A 21,482-nucleotide genomic window follows, 5' to 3' on the forward strand; every position below is an offset into this window, starting at 1 on the left:
AACTGGGCTACTCACTGTGGTGATCCTCAGGACTGAGCAGAGAATGTGACAAGCCATTAGTCCAGAATAATCATAGATTGACCCAAGAAATGGTGGAGAGAGGGGCTTTAACATCAAGTTTAAAACAATTATTGCCACAAAAAGAATTTTCATACTGATTGCAAGAAAGCTGCCAAACACATTTTTGGGGTGGTGTTGGGGCTCCTCCAGAGATAATGGAATTGATCTCAGCAGCACAAAACAAAACAAAACAAGATATTGTAGGACTGGGATATAGCTCAGTGGCAAAGCACTTGCCTTGTACACACTAAGCTCTGGACTCCATCCCTAGTTCCATAAAAAAAGACATCTCCCCACAAAAAAATGGAACCATGAAAACCAGTGAATATATACAGTGACTCAATATATGTACACCAAACTTATGTCTTTTCCCATGTGCATCTAGGCAGGGAGATTGCTAATGGCCCATAATAATTTAAATAGTGCTACAAAAAGGCATAAGTTTCAAAATGAATATGAAAGGAAAGAAGGGGACCCTTGGGTGGTCTGATTCTTCCCAGCTTCTTAAAACCTGAATACCTCATCCCTATATAGGATTCTGGTGTTTAAGGACATACATTTTTGGTACAATAGAGCCTATAAACCCAAACAGGCAATTTGGATCCACACAAGCCTTGTATGTGATCCTTGAGACATTTAAAGAATTTTAAGGGTACTTTTGACCCTATGCGATTTTTACCTTGTGCCCAGACCTCTACCCTGTGGGATGTGCTGCTCCACTATTAGCTGATTTGGGGTTTGGGCAATGTGCCTTGGACTCTAACCAGGGATGTGCATAACCAAAGACTGTCAGAAAACAGGCTGTCCTATAGAAGGAATCCCAGGCACATGCCCAAGGTTAGTGTCATAGTTGAAAGAAGCTGGTCCAGCCTATCGTGCCACCCAGCCAAGCAGCCCCAGCAGCTCAGGGTTCCCTATCCTGCTTGTGTCTGTATGTGTTTACAGGCCTAGGAAGAACACTGCCCTAACAGGCAGCTTCACTGAAAGCAACAGCACAAAGTGCTTTTCAGAACTCGCCTTTGGCGCAACCAGTTATAATCTTATAAGATGCTTCACAGCCAGGCAGTGTTCCTTAGGAGCCAGAAGCCTGGAGACTGGAATAAAGAAGGTTGTTCTGCATTTGCAGGAGTGGTGCCAAGCACAGAGCCATGGGCTTGCCAGTTCCAGGTGGGGGTCATTTGTGCTGCTAGTGGAGTGGTAGGCCGCCTCACACAAGCCCACTGCTTGGGATTAGCTTCTTTTTGATTAGCAGATGAGCAGGCATGGCAAGGAGACCATCTACTGATTCCTCAAAGCCAAGCACTGTGACCGTGAGTAGAACAGGCCCAGTATGAGGCTAAAACTTCAGAAGCTAAAGTGGCCGTGATAATCTCAGCCAGCAGAACGGTGCTCTGCCCTATAGTGTTATTTTTAATTAATATCAGGGCAGGGGGGGGGCTCCTTTTTTTTCTTAAAGTCTGTTTTCTCATTCATTCACCAAATATATACCAAGTACTTACTACCAGTCAGATGTTTAGTTCGATATCTTTCTCCCATCCTCTTCTCACCATTCCTGAACCTCCATGCCAGGCAGGTGTTGTGGTTGATGCTTTTTGTTTTTGTTATTTGGTACTGGGGATTGAACTCAGGGGTACTTAACCAATGAGCCACATCCCCAGCCCTATTTTGTATTTTGTTTAGAGATAGGGTCTCACTGAGTTGCTTAGTGCCTCACCATTGCGGAGGCTGGCTTTGAACTTGTGATTCTCCTCAGAGTCCTGAGCCACTGGGATTACAAGTGTGCACCACTGTGCCTGGCAGACAGATGCTTAATACATACCTGCTCAAGGAATATTGTCCATTTTAAAACATGGTCTTTCAGCTGTAACCTCTGCAATGAGGTTTGTGTTTGCAGAAGTTCAAGTGACATTAGCAGATCCCCAAGGCCCAGCTTTCAAACATGTATACCTCCATTTGCTTCCTTGGCATCTGAAGTCATCTCTTCTTCCTGTTAATTTGGCGTAGGCATGTAGGTACATGTTGGGCACATATGTGTTTCAACCCCTCTCCCCTTCACTTCCATTTGGGTAACATTCCTAGTTAATGATCAAGCTCCCTCTTCCCTCTGCAACTTCAGTCTTGATGAGGAGGGGTCAAAAAACCTGAAGTTGTTTTGGCAGGAATTTGGAGAGATCAGGACTATGACTTACTGTTAGGTAAATGTGGCACAAATGGTGTACTGATAATATCCAAATCACATACTATTATAACACTTTCCCTGCCTGAGGATGTGACCACTGGCTTCGGGTTAGAGTTATGAAAATATTTTATTGGATACTCTACAACTATAAGATTTAATTCTTGCATTTTTTTTAAAAGTTCATTTTCTGGAACAAGTCTTAAAAAAACAGTTATGGGATAAAATCTTTCTCTTCCAACCTAATTCTTTGGATTATTAGTTACAATGCCAAAATAAAAAGTTATAAAAAAATTAGATATAAAAATTATATTGTCGGTGATCAGGTACATTTCCTACCCTCTTGTTCATTACAGCATGGATTCTCAACCAGGGTGACTTTGTTCTTCAGAGTACATTTGGCAATATCTGGATATGTGTGTGTATGTATGTGTATATAATTTTTTGTTTTATTTTTTTTGGGGTAGTACCAGGGATTAAATCCAGGGCCTCATGCATGCTAGGCAGGCACTCTGAGCTATATCTTTATACCACTGAGCTATATCTTTAGCTCCTATTAATATCTGGATACATTTTTTATTGTCACTGGCAGGCACCAGGGGACCACTGCATCTACTGGGTACAGGCCAGGGATGCAAGTAGACTTAACACACAGGACAGTCTCCCACCACACACCCAGAAAATGAATAGGTCCAAAATTCCAACAATGCCACTTGAGAAACTTCGTTAGAGAGAGTAGAACTGAAAAATGGCATTGGAGCCAAGAGAATCTGTTGGTTTTTTACTTAAAGAATCTTTTTTATTTCAGACCTTGATCATTTATTAGTGTCATATGATAGTTTAGGCTAAATAGAGCAAAGAAATGCTGGAGTGCTAAGAAGCCCCAGACCACAGTCATACCTCAAAATCTTCCCTGATGCCCAAGCCTGACCCTTAACCAAATAACAGGACAAACACATAAAACACAAACAGGACAAGAAAACAAAAAGGAAAGTAGGAACAAGAGGGTGAGGAAACAGAAATTTTTCTTAAACTGCTTCAAATACAAAAACACCACTTCAAAAGACCAGTGAGACTTAGTTTCAATGAGATATAATTAAGGGTAACCAGAGGAGGGCAAAGAAAATTTTCTAATTTTGTTCTTTCCCATGATACCCATATTCTACTGTTTTTCTGCTATCATATTTTACTGTTTGGGGGGCAGAAATGCAAACCCAGTAATTAAATAAGAACCCCAAAGAGTTTAATTGTCTTCTTAAAAGTATTTCTGTCTTCATAACAGGTGTGATCAAAAACCAGTTTTACAATAAGAATTTTGAACTTTTCCAATTTGAATGGATGACTACCAAGTAGGCTTAATTTACTCATAGAAAAAAGCCAGTCAGGACCCCTAAAGCTCAGGAAATAACACCAAGAGTTAATAAATGGGATGGTATCAAATTTAAAAAGCTATTGCACAGCAAAGAGAACAATTAGGAATGTGAAGAGAGAACCAATAGAATGGGAGAAAAATATTTGTTAGCTACTCTTCTGACAGAGGATTAATATATAGAATATACAAAGAATTCACAAAACTTAACATCAAAAAAATCAAATAATCCAATTAATAAATGGGAAAATGAAGTAAACAGTCACTTCTCAAAATAAGAAATACAAAGGGCCAACAAACATGAAAAAGTGTCCAATATCAATAGCAATTAGGGAAATGCCAATCAAAACTACACTGAGATTTCATCTCACACCAGTCAGAATGGCAGTCATCAAGAATACAAATAATAGGTCTGGGCTCAGTGGTACAGCATTTGCCTAGCGTGTGTGAGGCATTGGGTTTGAGCCTCAGTACCACACAAAAATAAATATAGATATTTGTGTCTATCTACAATTAAAAAAAAGGAAAGAAAAAGCAGGCTTTAAAAAAATAACAATAAATACTGAAAGTATGTAGAGAGAAAGGAACACTTTTCCACTGTTGGTAGGATTTTAAATTAGTACAATCACTATGGAAATAAATATGGAGCTTCCTCAAAAGAGGAAGCTATACCACTCCTCAGTATTTATCCTAAAGAATTAAAGCCATAGTACAATGATACATGCATACCCATGTTTATAGTAGCACAACTCATAATAACCAGACTGTAGAACCAGCCTTGATGTCCATCAATGGGTGAATGGATAAAGAAAATGTGGTATATACACATGATGGAATTTTATTCAGCTATAAAGAAAAATGAAATTATGTCATTTGCAGGAAAATGGATGAAACTAGAGACCATCACCTTAACTGAAATAAGCCAAAATCAGAAGATCAAGGTTCAAATGTTTTCTCTCATATGTGGAAACTAGAGAGGAAAAAGGAAAAGAAAGGTTGGGGGATGGGATCTCATGAAAATCAAAGGGAGATCACTAGGGGAAAGGGACCATGGGGTAGGATCTGGGGAGGGAGGGGTAAGTGCTGGGGTGTGATATTGGCCAAATTATATTGCTATATTGTACACACATACGAATATATAACGACAAATTGCATCATTATGTACAACTAAAATGCACCAATAAAAAATGTGGAAAGAGAAAAAAGAAAAAAGAAATAAGCTAGCCCTTAGAACAGTTTCTGTATAGCACTAGTGAGGCTTTAACCTTATGGAGAGTCTCCATTTGTTTGCAAGTGTTTCCTACTTTGGGCTAAGAATTCAACAACTTTGCTATTTTCCAGGATTTAAAAAAAATTCTTCTCAGACTATAGCTAATTCATGCATTTATGTGGGCTTTTTATGTACTAGGCATTACATGGAAAAATTAGAACCTAAAATGTTCCTTCTCATAAATGCTGTCACCATGGATCTTCAGGCCAGAGGTGCCCAGGGGAAATTAAGTCTAGTGGTTGTAGCATCAAAATCTAGAATGTGCATAGGGAGCTCTTTATCTTATTTGTTCCTCCAAACCAGTATGTGCTGAGGAACCATGGTGTGCCAGGCCACATGCTGTAAACATGGGTACATGAAAAATAAATAACCAAGTCCATACTCTGAGTAAACTGCCAACTAAGCCATATACCTGGATATGTGTCCTGGCATTTGGGCCTAGATTTACAATCTGGAGTCCACAGCTCCAATTAAAAACATGCTTATCTTCATAACCAGGGGGCATAGCTGCATTTAAGTCTTTAAAAAATTAGCAGTAGAGAATGAAAGGAGGGCAGTTGGCTTGAGATATTTACCTGAAAAAAAAAGCCCTAGGGCCTAGGGTAATGTGGAGGGTGTTGGTGTAGAGGACCTTAATTACAGAACAGTCAAACCAGCAGAAACAGGCCTGGGGACTCCTGGCAAGTGTGTGTCTTAGCTGGTGGGAGCAGAAGTCGGCTGCTGTGTGCTTCTGAGCAGCAGCCCATCAGCTAAAGTGCTCTGACTCTGGGAGACTCAGGTGTGTTTTACAGAGGGGCTAGAGCAGGTGAGCTAATCGAGAGCTTTGGTTTAGTGGGAGTTGAGTTAAAAGAGCTTTTCTTTGTTTGATGTTTTCCCCCATCTCCCATCTAAAACCAAGCCCAGCATACAGGGTTCTCTCAGGGGTCCACAATTCCCTCTGAATCAAAAGAATTGGCAAGAGAAGGCTAAACCAGTGGCTGGCTGGCTTCCCAACTCTGAAGACTACACTATCATTGGTTCTTCAATTCTGGTGCAACAAGCACAACCACCCAAAGGCTTTGTCTGCTAATTCCTTTCAGCCAAGGTTGCTGGTGACCCCCAGGCAAGGGCAACCCTTGCTTTGAATCTCCACTGTGCCAAGTACTTCTCTTTCACCAATCTCACCCCATCCTTATCAGTTGATTTGTCTGTTTCCACTCATAGCCTGACTGCAAGCTACCAGGGGAAATGGACCTTACCTTATCTAACTTGCTTATCACATAGTTATTTGTTGAAACAAATATTAAATTGAAATGGAGAGACTGGGGTTGTAGCTCACTGGTACAGTGCTTGACTAGCATGTGTAAGGCACTGGGTTCGACCCTCAGCACCACATAAAAGTAAATAAATAAAATAAAGGTACTGCATCCATCTACAACTAAAAAAAATATTTAAAAAATTGAAATGGAGTAAATCAGAGAATATGTTATAGAGGACACACATCTGCAGAAGACTTTTTTATAAGAAGGAACATAGCATACTTGAAGTTTCCAAGATGGGATCAAGAAGTCATAAGTGAGCTGTCATAAATTTTGAAAGGTAGACAGGTATCCTTAACTGTTAGCATCTAGAAGGATCCAAAACTCACAAAAAACACTTTGAGAGAAATCCTGCAGTATAAGGCTGTGAGGGCCCTCTCTGATATCATGAGAGCTTTCAGTCCCCCAGCCTTCTACACAAACCCAGCAATTGATGCTCATTCCTGAACAAGGGGGACTTGCTAGGAAGACTAAGGCCAAGGGACAACAAATCATTTATTTTCAAAGATGTCCTGCAACATGCTCATCTCCCTCTTCCCTCCAACTCCATCAGGTGCTTTCTTCCCCTTTCTTCTCAAGGTTTTTGATTTCAGGTTCAACTTTACATACATACACATTATTTTTTCCCCTTTTCAATTTCTCATGCTCATACCTAGTACTATTCATATTGAAACTTTGTTCTCTTGAGTTGGACCCTGAGAGACAGACCTTGTAGGGGGAATTTCACCTAGTGTTTGTGCAAGATTACACATGACATTAATCTGAAGTTCTGGTTCAAATTTCTATCTTTTTTTTTTTTTTTTTTAGGAGTTATGTTGCTGAGGCTGGGCTCAAGTGATCTTTCTGCCTTAGCCTCCAGAGTGGCTGGGCCTCCAGTATTGGGCCACCTCATTTGCCCCAGGACTTGACATTTTTATCCAAGGAAGTCAGAGGAAGAAGAAAATTTCTCTGGGAACTGCTACACCAGGGAGGACCATGCTCTGCCTCTGAGGCTTATAAGAGTGCCTGAAGAGCTCATTCTGGCTTAGAGACAGTACATGGTGAACCAAACTCATCTGTCAGTGAGTAGGAGGAAGGGAGGCAAGGAGAGAAGAGAGAATTAAAATTGTAAACCCCATATCACGTGGCTTCTTCCTTGAACTTTAATAACTCTGTGTTGCCTACAGGCTCAGAAACACCAAATGCAATAGTAGGTACAAGGATTGCTCTGGTGCCAGGAAAATGCAGTAAGACACAACTTTTACAAGGTAGGCAATGAATAAATGCCCTGCAGGAACAAAACAGGCTTTTTCATCTCCAAAGTTGGCAGCCAGATGCCTCAAATGTTAGCTTAGTGCATTCACACACACAACAGATAGGACCACGTACTTGAAGATGAAATCATTTTCCAGGGGAAACAATCTCTGGGGAGGCTGGGTTTTATAAGGAGGAAGAGGGGAGGATCTGTATTTTCTTTGCCACAGCATGACACACTTTAATGCATGTTTTTGGTATGTTAGGCACATTTTTTTTTTAAAGAATGCTTTAAAAGAGAAGACAGTGAGCAGATTGCTTCAGTTACTCAAAGAACTATCATTGTCCCCTAGTTGGAGAGGGATCTAATTCTGTCTCATAGTGGTGTTATCAAAAAGATATGAAACTACAAGTCTTCATTTGGATTCTGCTGTTATGAAATGCAGTTGGGGTGTCTTGTTACACTCTACCCCCAGAAGTGTTAAAGGAAGTGCCTGTCATCAAAATTCAAAAGCAAATCCAGAAACGATGCAGGCAAAACCAAAAGGATCAGCATTTTGCTTCAGTTTCCTGTTCATAAAACTTTATAAAAACAACCCACCCACTTAAAAAAAATGCCACAACAATAGCTCATATTCTTTGCTTAACACTTGCCTCATGCCTGTGTGAAATGAGGTGCCATCACGTTTCCTGCATATACCACATCCCTTTCCTCCTTCCCTTGCCCTCACCCCACCTGGCATCATTCCTAGATTCAGTCACTTCTCCAGATTACGAGCTCAAGCAGAGGGATGCCAATTTCCTCCCCAACCTGTCCTGGGGAAGCCAAGTACTTGTTCCAGCTGGAAGCAGGAATAATTGAGGTTCTGTTTCCCCAAATTAATTCTCACTTCCTAGAGGAATTTGTAATGGGGAAGCTTAAGTTAAGAAGTCACAAAGTTAAGGAAAAAATGCAGACTGCTCCAGTAAACTGAAAAATAACCTTAATTTTTGAAGAATAGGATATTTTCTTCCTATCCTGGCCCTATCTCAAAACTTTCTTTGTGGAATATCCAACAGACTGTGCTTCATTTTCTGAGAGAATAAAGTAGAATAAAGCTCTTGAACAAAAAAAGGTGAATTCAAATATCAAGTTTTCACTTGCTAATCATATGACTTTGAACAATTTACTTAGTGATATTAAACCTTAGTTTAATCATCTGCAAAATGGGGATATGTGAGTTTTAAAGGCTTTGATAAGATAAAAACGTGGATAATTTAATGAGATAATATACATTTCAGCATCCTAGGCATACAGTTGACATATAACCCATATTGTTATTAACCTTTCTGATAAATGAATCATCCTACTCCCCTTTCATCAATGAATTAGAGGAGAAAAGATGGGATTGGGGGACCTTGTCCACTATCTTTGCTTTCAAAGGGGATAATTTTCATTATTATTATTATTGTTATTTTATTTATTCTACTTAGTTATACATGATAGTAGAATGCATTTAAATTTATTGAACCCAAATAGAGCACAACATTTCAATTCTCTGGTTGTACATGATACAGAGTCGAGCCATTCATGCAATCACATATGTACATAGGGTAATGATGTCTGTCTCACTCCACCATCTATCCTGCGCTATGCCCCCTTCTCTCCCAACCCTTCCCTTTGCCCAATCCAAAGTTCCTTCATTCTTTGCATGCCCACCCCCCCCCATTATGGATCAGCATCCACTGATCAGATAAACCATTTGGCCTTTGGTTTTTGGGGATTGGCTTACTTTGCTTAGCATGATATTCTCCAACTCCATCCATTTACTTGCAAATACCATAATTTTGTTCTCTTTGAATGCTGAGTAATATTCCATTGTGTATATATACCACAGTTTATTTATCCATTCATCTATTGATGGACATTTAGGTTGTTTCCACAGTTTAACTATTGTGCATTGAACTGCTATAAACATTGATGTGGCTGAGTCACTATGGTATATTGATTTTAAGTCCTTTGGGTATAGACTGAGGAGTGGGATATCTGGGTCAAATGGTGGTTTCCAAGTTTTCTGAGGAATCTCCATACTGCTTTCCAAAGTGGTTGCACAAATTTGCAGTCCCACCAGCAATGTATGAGTATAGCTTTTTCCTCAAAGGGGATAATTTTTAAATTTAACTCCATGATTTCAAATACTGACTTGACTGTTGCGAATATCAAAGAAGGAGGCACAGTGAAGGCAAACTGACCAGAATTGGAAAACATGGGTTTCAATCATGGCTCTACCATTAAAGCTGCCCAAAGCAAGTCAAGAGACCTCTAAGGCGTAGTTTCTTGAACTGTAAAATACCATGATTTTAATTATGTTTGAATTATGTTTCTGATTCTATAAAATAGCAAAGACCAAAAAGTATGTAAGAAGTATTGTCCTGATTTAATTCTATTTTATTCCAGGAAAAGTCTTCATAGAAAAATTATAATATCCCATATTGATGAAAGTACCCTTGTTAAAAATCAGCAATGTTTGGTCTAGGCAGCATGGAGTATGGGTTAGCTCAGTACAGTAATATTTCATATGGGTCATCAGAAAATTAAGCTTAATGACTTCATTTGTCAGAGAATGCATATACATACAGATTCCTTTAATATCAAATGCAAAAGCAAATAAGAGGGTTTAACAGAGGGAAGATCTACAATGGGAAAAGACAATAAGAGAAAATTTGTAGATAGACTACAAATGAGAGGGAGCTGACTGAAAATACACCACGGTCACTTAAAAATAGGTACTTGGTTATGCAGTGTCTGTGTTATCTGTCCAATAACATTTGGTTCCTTCTGTCTTCTTCCCACAGGCCTGTTATGACTATGTTCCTTCTGTGGACCTACTCGCTGCCCTGTGAATTCTATCCAGTCATAACTTCCTGCCTTGCAGGGGCGCGATGCCTGAAGAAGGCAAGGGGCAAGACCATGGTTAGTTGTATTCTAGAAGTAACACAGAGCTGGCTGCTGGTATGAGATACTGAGCTGTAGCACAGGCTTCTCAAGGCTGAGGGCTCTGTGCAATCCCCTGGTTAAACTTCTGACATAAAATATTGACATTGATGTTGCCTGTTATAAAAGTCAGAACTGAGGAAAAGATACAATGTAGCAACTTCTAAGTAGTGCCCTGTAAATAACAAAGGAAACTAGAATGGCTCATTAAGTCATTAGCTGCCTTCTTGTTTGATATTTGTTTCTCCCACTAAACTATAAGCTCTGCAAGGGTAAGAATCACAACTCTCTTCTTCAGGGCTGTGTCCAAAATATGTGTAAAAATATGCCTGGCAAGTGATAAAAGCACAATAAATGATGCTGATCTTGGCTGGGCACTGTTCTCTGACTTTACATGAAGTATCTCATGCAACCCTTTTCATGCAATCCCGAAGATAATCCTGCGAGATGAGAATTTTCATAGTGGGAGAAACTGAGGCACTGGAAGTTAAACAACTTACCCAAAGTCACAAAGCTGTAAGTAGCAAATCTGGGGTTCAAATGCTAGTATTTTGCTTCCAGAACCTGAAGTTCCAATTTTGAAATGGAACATTAATAATGTGCAGGTCACTGACAAAGCAAGATGACCTGACCCTACAGCCTGTGATGCCAAGGGTCAAGGATTCAAACATATATGATATGAATGAAAAAACAAAAAAGAACCCCCCCCCAAAAAAAAAAACATTGAATAACAATCAGGACCCATGGGTTCAAATCTTGGTCCTGCATTCCCACTCTAATTTTTGGTCAAGTCCCAGGATTTCTTTGCTCACTAGTTTCCCCAGTCTGTCAATCAGGAGGTTGAATGTTTACTCAAGTCCCTGTCAGTTGTCAACCCAAAGCACTAGGATCTCCCTGGATGTGATCTTACATGGAGACAATGGTAGTATACACAAATGTGTTCTTTCATCATCATCCATCAAAATTTCTTCAAAAATCAAGCAAGTTAATCTCTTGGAGACTCAGTTTCCTCACCTGCAATTAGAATATAACAACACCTACTTCAAAAGTGGAGAGGGGGAGATTAGAGAAAAGGCTGGTAAAGGAGCTGACATGTAATAGCAACTCTATAAACAGTAGCTTGGTTTATTATGGTCCCAAACATAGATGAGAGGTAAGTCTGGAGGAGGAGAGGATCACTTCAAAGCCCAAGAACCAAAGAGCCAGTCAAATGGACACTCTGAAACTCAGAGGTTCAAATAATTTCTAAGAGAAGATGAACTATGTGCCACATCCTCCAAGCAAAAATTTCATATCAGATTCTTTTTTTAATATTTATTTTTTAGTTTTAGGTGGATTCAATGTCTTTATTTTTTATTTTATGTGGTGTTGAGGATCGAACTCAGCGCCCCCATGCATGCCAGGCGAGAGTGCTACCACTTGAGCTATATCCCAAGCCCTCATATCTGATTCTTAAAATAAACAAAAAACAAAAAACACTGGGCTAGAGTTGTAGCTCAGTGACAGAGCGCTTCCCCAGCGCTGGGTTCAATCCTCAGCACCACATAAAAAAATAAATTAATAAAATAAAGGTATAAAATAATACTGAGTAATACAGATTTGAGTTAACTTTATATGGGACAACAACAATAAAAACACTATGGGTTGGGAACTTCACATCCAAGAGTGCTGAAAAGGAAGAAAATAATGTTTGGTGTCACTTGCTCTATGCCAGACCTAATAACAAGCACATGACATGCATTAACTTAGGGAATACTCCCAACCTGCTGAAGAGGGTCATTCCCCTGTTTCATAGATGAGAGCAGAGAGCCTCAAAAGAGGATAAGTAACTTGTGCAGAATCACATAGCTAAACAGCCATGAGAACTGAGCCAGTCTGGATACCAATGGTCTGAACCACACAGCTACAACCTGCCCCAAGAATAGGTGGCCCCTGCATGCCCCAGATCCACAGGTTAGCTGAAACCACAACATGGGGAGGTAGCTTTTAGGAAGGCTATGTCTGTGGTCTAGAGTCGCCTTGGGTTTTAGTCCCTGTTCGTCCACAGACTCTGGCAGCTATGGAAAAGTCATTTAACTTTCCTGAGCTCTGTTTTGATCAAACAGAATGTACTGGATTAGGCTTTTTCAATCCAAGTCTTGTGGAACATTAATCACATTTTATACCCAGGAGGTTGGGGATAAAAGAGAAGCCAAGACATCATGAGCTGACCCTCTGTCCTAGGATTCTGGTTAGGGGAAGAGGTGGAATACATTTGTGAACAGTCAGAACTAGTTGACCCTCAGTTCCTCCCATCTTGGATTTTATGTGACAGGAAGAGGAGCAAGGGGAGAAGAAGGACTTAGGGGAGTCTGAGGGAGGAGTCAGGCTTATCTTGAAGCGGTGTTTGCACAGCAGCTACAATGTACATACTTAGTTCGTATGATTATTCGAGGATATGTTCAGGGGGAGAGCTGATGGAAATAATGGGGAAGGGAGCAAAAGAGTCTAATACAGATGCTAATAGAATTGAATTCAAAGGATCAGACTTGAATCAAATGATCAAGAGCTGAGTTGCTGCTGAAGATGGATGAATATGTCAAGAATGCTAACAATTTCTTTTGTACTCAGCCACCCACTCTGCTATATGCCATTTTCAGTCTCTTTCTTGCAAATGAGCACACCTCTTCCAGAGGGATAACCACAGGTCAATCTCCCCTTCACCTGTGTCAGAGGAGCTTTGAATCTGAACAAAGGCAAACTGTCTAGAAGTTAAAGAATTCTTGTTTTCATTTACATCTTTGCCCAGAGTGGTGACAAATATTGCTTCATGAGTTTCTAGCTTGTTTTAGAGCTCAAAGGATAAAGTGCTCCCACAAAAAAGAGTCAAGAAGAAGAATACACACACATGCACGCGCGCATACGTATATATCAATTTTTTCTTTCCATTTGAATTGAGAAGTCTTTTCTCTCCAGCTGACAGTGTGCTACAACCTCACCCAGACCTGCCAAAGTTTCCAGCTAGAAATGCCAATAGTAAAAGAACCTTAAGGAACTCTTTTTGTTCTTCCAATTCGGAAAACTGGACTTTAAAGGTCTTTTGACTCTTCGATGATGTTTTCCCCCCAAATTAGGTTGCCTCATAAGCCGAAATCCCCAGGCCACAAAATGATTGCCACATAATAGGTGCTCAATAAATATTTGTCAAATGAATTAAAGAACAAAAGAAAGAGAAGGTCTCAGAAGATAGGTTTCAAGGGCTGTCAACATGAGTGGATAAACTTGTTGATATTTGAGTTTTGTCTTTCAACTCAGATACGAATAGACCCTCTCTCATGCTTCTCCACGTTTAAAAATATCACTCAGTATTCAAATCTCAAGCCAAGATTTTCTTCTGAGAAAAGTCTGCAGGTCAACTCAGCCCCAAGGATACAGTACTTTCTTTTGAGTTCCACTAACATTTATTACTACCATTTTAAACCATGTTCCAGTTAAGTAACTTTTCCAAGCAAATCTTCAGATTATCTCTCCATCTAGAAACCGTGGGATCTGGATCTAACCATACCTACCTCTGTAAGCATTCTTAGGGAACTAGAACTAAGAAAGGAACTTCTAGAGGAATCACCAATGACAGCTGGAATATTTTACACTAATATTATGACTTAATCTTATGTTCAAGTTATTCAAACAGTTAACAGGCAAGAATATCTTTAAACTGCTCTCCTGCTACCTGGGGATGCCAGTCATAATTGGTATCAGGAACTCTATTTAAGACTCCCTTTAGGAAAGGACTGTGCAGATGTGTTGCCCCTCAAAATACTTCATGTTAAAATTGAGGAAGGGGCAGGGGGTGTTGCTCAGTGGTAGAGTACTTGCCAAACATGTACAAGGCCCTGGGTTCAATTCCTAGCAATGAAAATTTAAAAAATTAAGGAAGGTACTTATCAAGCCTCCAGATCTATTCAACAGTTTACAGAAAACATGGGATAGAGAAAAAAGCTAAACCATATCATGAGAAAGCAATTCCCAAATCCAGGATAGAAAACATTCTATAAATCAGGTGCACTCCTGTAATCCTAGTGATTGCAAGTTTTAGGCTAGCCTCTCGACTTAGCAAGACCCCATCTCAAAATTAAAACAACAACAACAACAAAAGGGTTGGGGATATGATTCAGTGACAGAGCACTCCTGGGTTCAATCCCCATATAAGTAAATAAATAAATGAATAAATAAAATAATAACAACATTCTATAAATTACCCATTTTCTCCAATGAATCAATGGTGAAGGGATAAAGAAAGGGGTAGAAAAGTTTTTCAGAATAAAATCCATAAGAAATGGGTGAACCATGTCAAAATTCCAATTTAGAAAGAATTCCTTAACATCACCTAATACACAGCCCAAAGTCAAAAGTGAAAACTACTTACAAACAGGGTGTAGTGGCACATGCCTGTAATCCCAGCAGCTCAGGAGGCTGAGGCAGGAGGATCACAAATTCAAAGCCAACCTCAGTAACTCAGTAAGACCCTAAGCAATTTAGTGAGACCCTGTCTCAAAATAAAAAATAAAAAGGTTGGGGATATAGCTCAGTGGCTAAGCACCCCTGGGTTCTATCCTTAGTACCAAAACAAAATAGAAAAACAAATCCTACCATGACATCAAGAAGTGTCAATACATCCCAAAAGCAACGTGGATATACAAATATCTTGGCTTAATATTCCTACACATGAGAATTTCCCAAAAGGAATCATTCAAAAAGATGAAAAGACTGTTGCACCTTGATCTAAATAGTGATGAGTTAGAAATAATGGATTAGCTACTACATATGGGGAGTACAATATGTTCCAGGAACTCTATCAAAGGCTTTCTATACATTATTCTATAAATAACCCTTTAAAGAAAGTACTGTCTTTCCACAGATGAAGAAAGCAAGTCACAGAGCTAGGAAGGGGCAGACCTGGAAATCCAGGCTAGGTTGGCTTCAGGATGCACAATCCTGGTCCTCCCCTAAATTTCCCTGAGATCCAAATGTCAGGCAATAGGAGATGTTTAATCAAACTATAGGATATCCACTGGGTAATCACTGTGTCAAAAACAACAAGTATATTTACAAAGCCAAGCAATGTGGGAAAATGCCAAGCTAATAAAACAAAGAATGAAAACTGTTTCTGAGGGCACCCATGAAATACATATACACATATGTGGAAAAGCTTCTTAGGAGAATACACAAGATGAAAATCATGGTTGTATCAGAAGGGAGGGCTCCTGATTATGGGCCATATACTTATGCTATTTTTACAATTCAAAAAAGTAAAAGGTGGGGAGCTGGAATTATGGCTCAGTGGTAGAGTATTTACCTTGCATATGTGAGGCTCTGTGTTCGATTCTCAGCACCACATAAATAAATAATAAATAAATATCCATCTACAACTAAAAAATATTTCTAAAAAATGTAAAAGGTGGGATTGATCCCCAGCACTGCAAAAATAAAAGATAGGAGATAGAATTTTGGGAATGGTGTTTTCATATATATTAGAAACCATCAGTTTCTTCAAACGCATTCTTTTTCTTCTTCTTTGGAAGACTACTGAAACTACAGGAAGAAATATTCCCTTTTCCTTCCCTAAATATCTTTCTGATGATCTGTGCTAGGAATTCACTGACTTTGATCAGGAAGCAAAGATTATCCTGAAGTTTTCTCTTGTGGCAGAAGAGACATAAAAGGTTACAAGATGAGATGGATGTCTTCAACATACTACAAAAAGGATTTTTTTTTTTAAAAAGGCAATATCTTAAAGGAATCTACAAAGGACTGCTTCATGATTGAGATTCTCCCCAAGATTTGTGAACTTCTCTCTCAGGTCATTAGCAAAATTGGGGGAAAAGAAAGAAAACACCACCAGAGTTGGAGATCAGTTCACCATCTTATCATGGTCAAGGCCAGGCACATCCTGTATGTACCTACCAGAATGCTAATCATTCCCAAATCCTACCCTACAATTCTACATTTGATTTCCTCTTCCTTCCCTGCATCTTCCCTGGAAATACACATCTGACCAGTTCCCAGACAGGTTCACTGCCCATTTATGGAAGTGGAAGTGCTTTGGAATCTGTGAAATGCTCTACAGATGGGAGGTTATCCTGATTAAAAAGCTGATCTGTGCTCTTGTGCATTTCTTTGGCCACAAATGAATTCTACAGATGTTCCTTGGGAAGGGAGAAAACAAACAATTAAGTAGATCCCAAGTTATTGTAACCACCAGAATCAAAGTTGCCATAAATAATCAACTTTTTTTTTTTTAATGACAAAGCTCTATAACTGCCCTCAGAATCTTTATCACCTGGAAAAGGCACTAATCTGTGAGCCAAACCACATGACCACTTGAGATCCTAAGCAGTATAGGGCAGTACCTGTCACCAAGATAATAACTTAATTGTGAATAGGGGATGTGAGAATATTTTAGAGAAAACCCTTCAAGAGATTCCCCCGAAGCTGAATAAAGGATCTTGAGGGGGAAAAAATGAAGGGAACAAATCAGAGAGCCAGCTGGAAAGGAAGGTAGTGCTAAAGCTACTGGCCCATTGGAGCTTTCAGGGAGTTCATGCAACTTTTATCAAAGATTATGCAAAAGCTACTGTTTTTCAAGGCTTTAGGACATCAGAGGAAAACACACACACACACACACACACACACACACACACACACACACACGACAGTTTGCTCAACAGAGAACTTTAAACAATTCAAGTTCAAACAAACAGATTTCCAGGAATTAGGAAGAGAGGAAATTGCAAGGTACTTTGCAAACCACTGAAAAGGCAAGGCTATTTAACTATTAAATGTTGGTGATAAAAATGAAGATTTTGTTGTGATAGTATTTGTTTTGGAGTGGGAAGGAGTATTATTGTTTCCTGTAAGGATAGGAAATAATAGTAAGAGTCAGATGGTAATAAATGGTTGTATTTCTAGCAGCCAGCCTTTTTTGACCTCTTACTGGAGACAACACTGAGCTAAGCATTTTGGAAGCATCGTTTCCTTTAGTTCCCATGACAACCTAGGAACCCAGTCCTACAAATGACTCCCTTTATGAATGAGGAAACTGAAGATCAGATAGGTTCTATAATTTCTTTTGAGGTTGCAGTGACAAGGCTATGATTCAAACCCTGATTGCTTAAAAGTCCAGCCTTCGAACCATTGACAGACAGGTCTATAATTATCCAGTCTCATGGACTGATAGTACTTTTGAAGATTACTGACAATTATCACATTTAGAGCTGATGTCCAACAGGGTCAGCAGCCTTCCTCCTTGCCTTTCTACCTACTGATAAAATGAAAGAGAGTACCACTGCCCAGTTCACTGTAGTAACTGTGAATGTTCCCCGCAAAAGGAGGGAAGAAACAGAAAAATCTGAAAAGTTTTTCATTGTTTATGGCCCATTATTATGAGCCAGGATTCTCAAAGGAAAACACCTAAGTGGCAACACTATGTAGAAGTTTTTCTAATAACCCAAATACTCACCTGTAAAAAAAAAGACTGAGGAAACTCCAAGAAGCAACATGGGGTTATTGAGCATGGTTAGGAGCATACATATTGCTGTCCGGCAGCCTGAGTCTGAATTCTGACTCATTTGCTCTGGGACCATGATGAGCAAATCTTTCTGAGTCTTAGTTTCCTTAACCCATCCCCCTGCAAAAAAAAAAAAAAATTGAAGATGAAAACAGTTCCTCTCCATAGGACTGCTGGGGAAACTACATGAGATGATGATGCATGGACAATAAAGGCACACTACAGGGCAGCCACACCATTTCATTTACTAGGACCCCTGCACTTCATGCCACATTCTTCACAAGCTACAGAATATTCAGGTGTGAAATGAGTTTATTTTATTATTTCCCAAAACTTTTTTTTTAAAGTTTTGCCATACTGGGAATGAAACCCAGGGGTGCTCTAACTCTGAGCTATACCCCCAGCCCTTTGTATTTCCTTTTACTTTGAGACAGTCTTGTTAAGTTGACCAGGATAGTCTCAAAATTTTGATCCTCCTGCCTCAGGCTCCTGAGTTGCAACACCACACCTGGCTGGAAGGACTTTTCAAATGACATTTACAAAAGCACTAATTTCAGAATCTTTGCCCAAGCCATGGTCAGTGGTTGAGAAGAGGGAAAGAATCTTTCGATGCTCTTTTTTTGTTGAGATTTGGCACTTGATTTGAATGCTGATTGCACGATGATACCTATTCTGAAAAATTCCATTAGAATTTCAGAAACCCATCCTCAGGGACAGAGAGCAACATTTTCTGCTTGTTTAGTTTTATTCTGTGAAGCTGGTGAGGGCTGACAAAAGCTGTTGCTCATGATGATGATCACATGCCAGCAGCTCAGTGAGCCTTCGTGTTTTCTAGGCTTAGCAGAGTCCAACTGCTCCATTCAAGATGTTCATTACTTGGGCATTTGGCACCCAGAGTTGAGTACTTAAGAGCTTCAAGAACAAGCTGCTGGTGCTGCAGTGCATTCTGGGGCTTTGGCTCAGTTTGCACCAATTCCTCTCTTTTCCTATAATGGCTCTATGATTTTCTTTTGGGAGACTGGCCCTCCTCAACTCTTCAGTGCTTGTGATTTCAGAGGGACGGAGCTCACTCTAATCCCCTTGGAAGCACATGTGATTCAGGACTGAACCATCAGCAGGCCCCTTCCTATGGTCACAGTGACTGGTTCTAGAAGAGGCATGAAAAGCAGGCTTGGGATTTTTGCAGGATGAACTGGGCAAGAAAGCACCTCAAAGCCAGAAGGAGGCAAGCAGGGCTGCCGTGAGGATTAAAACACATGTGAATGCTCAGTGACTGCCGGTCACACAGCAAGTGCACAGTAAGCATCTGCTGATGATATTCAAGTAGAGATTTTAAAAGTAAGAAAACAACCTCAAGATCTTGCAGATACTCAGAATGCAAGTTCCATGTAAAGCATAACAACCAACCATCCACAGTTATAAAAAATAAAGTCCTATTCTTCTTTTTCCAACTTACCTGCCTTGTTAAATTTACAACAAACATGGATATAAGTATTACTGTTGCCATTTTACAGAGAAGAAAACTAAGACTCAGAGGGATTAAGTAACTAGATTAAGGTGGCAGGTTCTAAGTGGTAAAAATAAAGTTCTAACTGGCTGCAAAAGATGGGGGTTCACTAGACTACACCATTTTGTCTCTCCCTGCTTTAAAAGCAAAGAACCAATGTGCCCAAACTAAATAGTAGAAGGAGAAGCTATCCAGAGCTACTAGCACCAAAAATCCCAGCCCTTTAGACTGAGAACTGACTCTGGCCCAGGAGTGAAAATTACTATTCATGATGGCTTGTTTCTAAGTGGGAAGGAGAAGGTCCACGCAGGGACTGAGCGGATCTTTACCACATGTTGCTACTGATCTTCCTCATTGTCGCCCAGAAAATAGAGAGGCAGGAGAGATCCCTATGTGGTTGTGGTTGGAGGGAATTCACCGCTATTTCTTTGGGACCGACTTAGGCATGGCGCAACTGCCATCTGCTTGGGGCCTGCAGAAGATGCCTCAGCAGCAGTGAGCGTGGTCTCTGTCTCTTGCACCAGCTGTCTGGGCTCCAGGTGAGTGTACGTCCTGAGGGCATTTTCCCACTGGTTCCAGTGTGTGACAGACACACCAAGGCCCCCTATTTGGCCCAAATTATTAAAAGCCCATAACTGGAACCTCAGAGAGCTCAGCCACCCCTGTGGCCCTGCAACTTAAAAGAAGGTCTGCTCATGATGGCTAAATAATGCACCCTTACCATGCTTCCTTTTTTTGGCACCAGGGATTGAATCCAGAGGTGCTTACCACTGAACCTCATCCTCCATCTCCAGCCCTTTTGACTTTTTATTTTGAGACAGTGTCTCACTAAATTGCCAAAGGTCTCAATAAGTTGCTGAGGCTGGTCTTGAATTTGTAATACTCTTGCCTCAGACTCCCAAGCTGCTGGGATTACATGCGTGCACCACAGTAACCAGTCAAGCCTGCTTTTAAGAGGTAATGTCACGCGAATAACAAACTTGCCAACCCCCATGCAGCTGTGGCTCAGAGGCCCAATACTCTTGCTGTGGAAATTCCAATATGTATTTTGCCTTTAAATCTTTGGAATGCTGATTTAAAAGCCTGAAGCCAGAATGTTCTAACAAACAGTGGGCTGTCTTGTCTCTCAAATGGCAGCATTTCAGAGGTCAGGGCAGAAGCCCCCACCCTCAGATTCATCAATCGATGAGATACATAAAGAGGGATTTGTTTTCAACCTTCAAGGAGGATATCCACAGAAGATCAGGATTTGAGCAATGTCCCCCAAACTCTATTAAGTATAGGACTGTATTCCAGTTCCCCAAATAACAGCAACAGTGTTTAGTGTTTAGTATGTGACTGGCATGTTATGGAGCTTCACAGTGTCCTGTAAAGAAAGTACCATGATCACCCCATTTTACAATGGAAGTGACTGAGACACAGGAAGAAGTGTCCTTTGCCCAAGGATACAGAGCTGGTGAGCAGCAGAGCTGGAGTATGAACTCAAGTGGTGTGGCTAGAGTGTAAATTCTCAATCATAATGTCACACTATCTCTTGACCTGATGGATGGTGGCAGTATGACAGTGATGGAGGTGGTGGTGATTCTGCTGGTGGCGGTAACTGTGGTAGTGATGATGCTAATGACAACAGGGGTGTCAATGATACCATATCCCTGGTCCTGTGCTAAGCATGTCCCACATATTATCATACTAAATCTACTACTCTTTCAGCAGGTCCCATCAGTTTCACCTTCTCCACCTATTTCTCTTCACCTTACCTGCTTGCCACTGTCCCAGCCCAATCTGTTACCATCTCTCACCCAGAAGAGTGCAACAGCCTGCTCACTGGTCTCCCTGATGCAAACAGCACCTGTACCATCTCATTACCCTTCCCAACCAGAGGGATCTTCAGAATAGTTACATCAGTTCACGGCACCCTCTATTGTCTAACTCCTCCACTGGCTTCTGCTGCACAAACCTCAATTCCTTGTCACAACTGACAAGACCCTGTAGGATCTGGTTCTGCCACCTCCCCTCACCCACTGTGCTGCAGCATCTCCCTTTTCCTTT

At 40.4% G+C, this 21,482-nt stretch overlaps 1 protein-coding gene across 2 annotated transcripts in view; it reads right to left on the reverse strand.

Moving 5' to 3' along the window:
• Positions 1-21,482, reverse strand: part of Arhgef3 (Rho guanine nucleotide exchange factor 3) — a 324,382-nt gene that overhangs the window by 72,868 nt on the left and 230,032 nt on the right. The window lies entirely within an intron of this gene.

Source organism: Urocitellus parryii, chromosome 3 (genome assembly GCF_045843805.1).
Source record: "Urocitellus parryii isolate mUroPar1 chromosome 3, mUroPar1.hap1, whole genome shotgun sequence".
Lineage (NCBI taxonomy): Eukaryota > Metazoa > Chordata > Mammalia > Rodentia > Sciuridae > Urocitellus > Urocitellus parryii.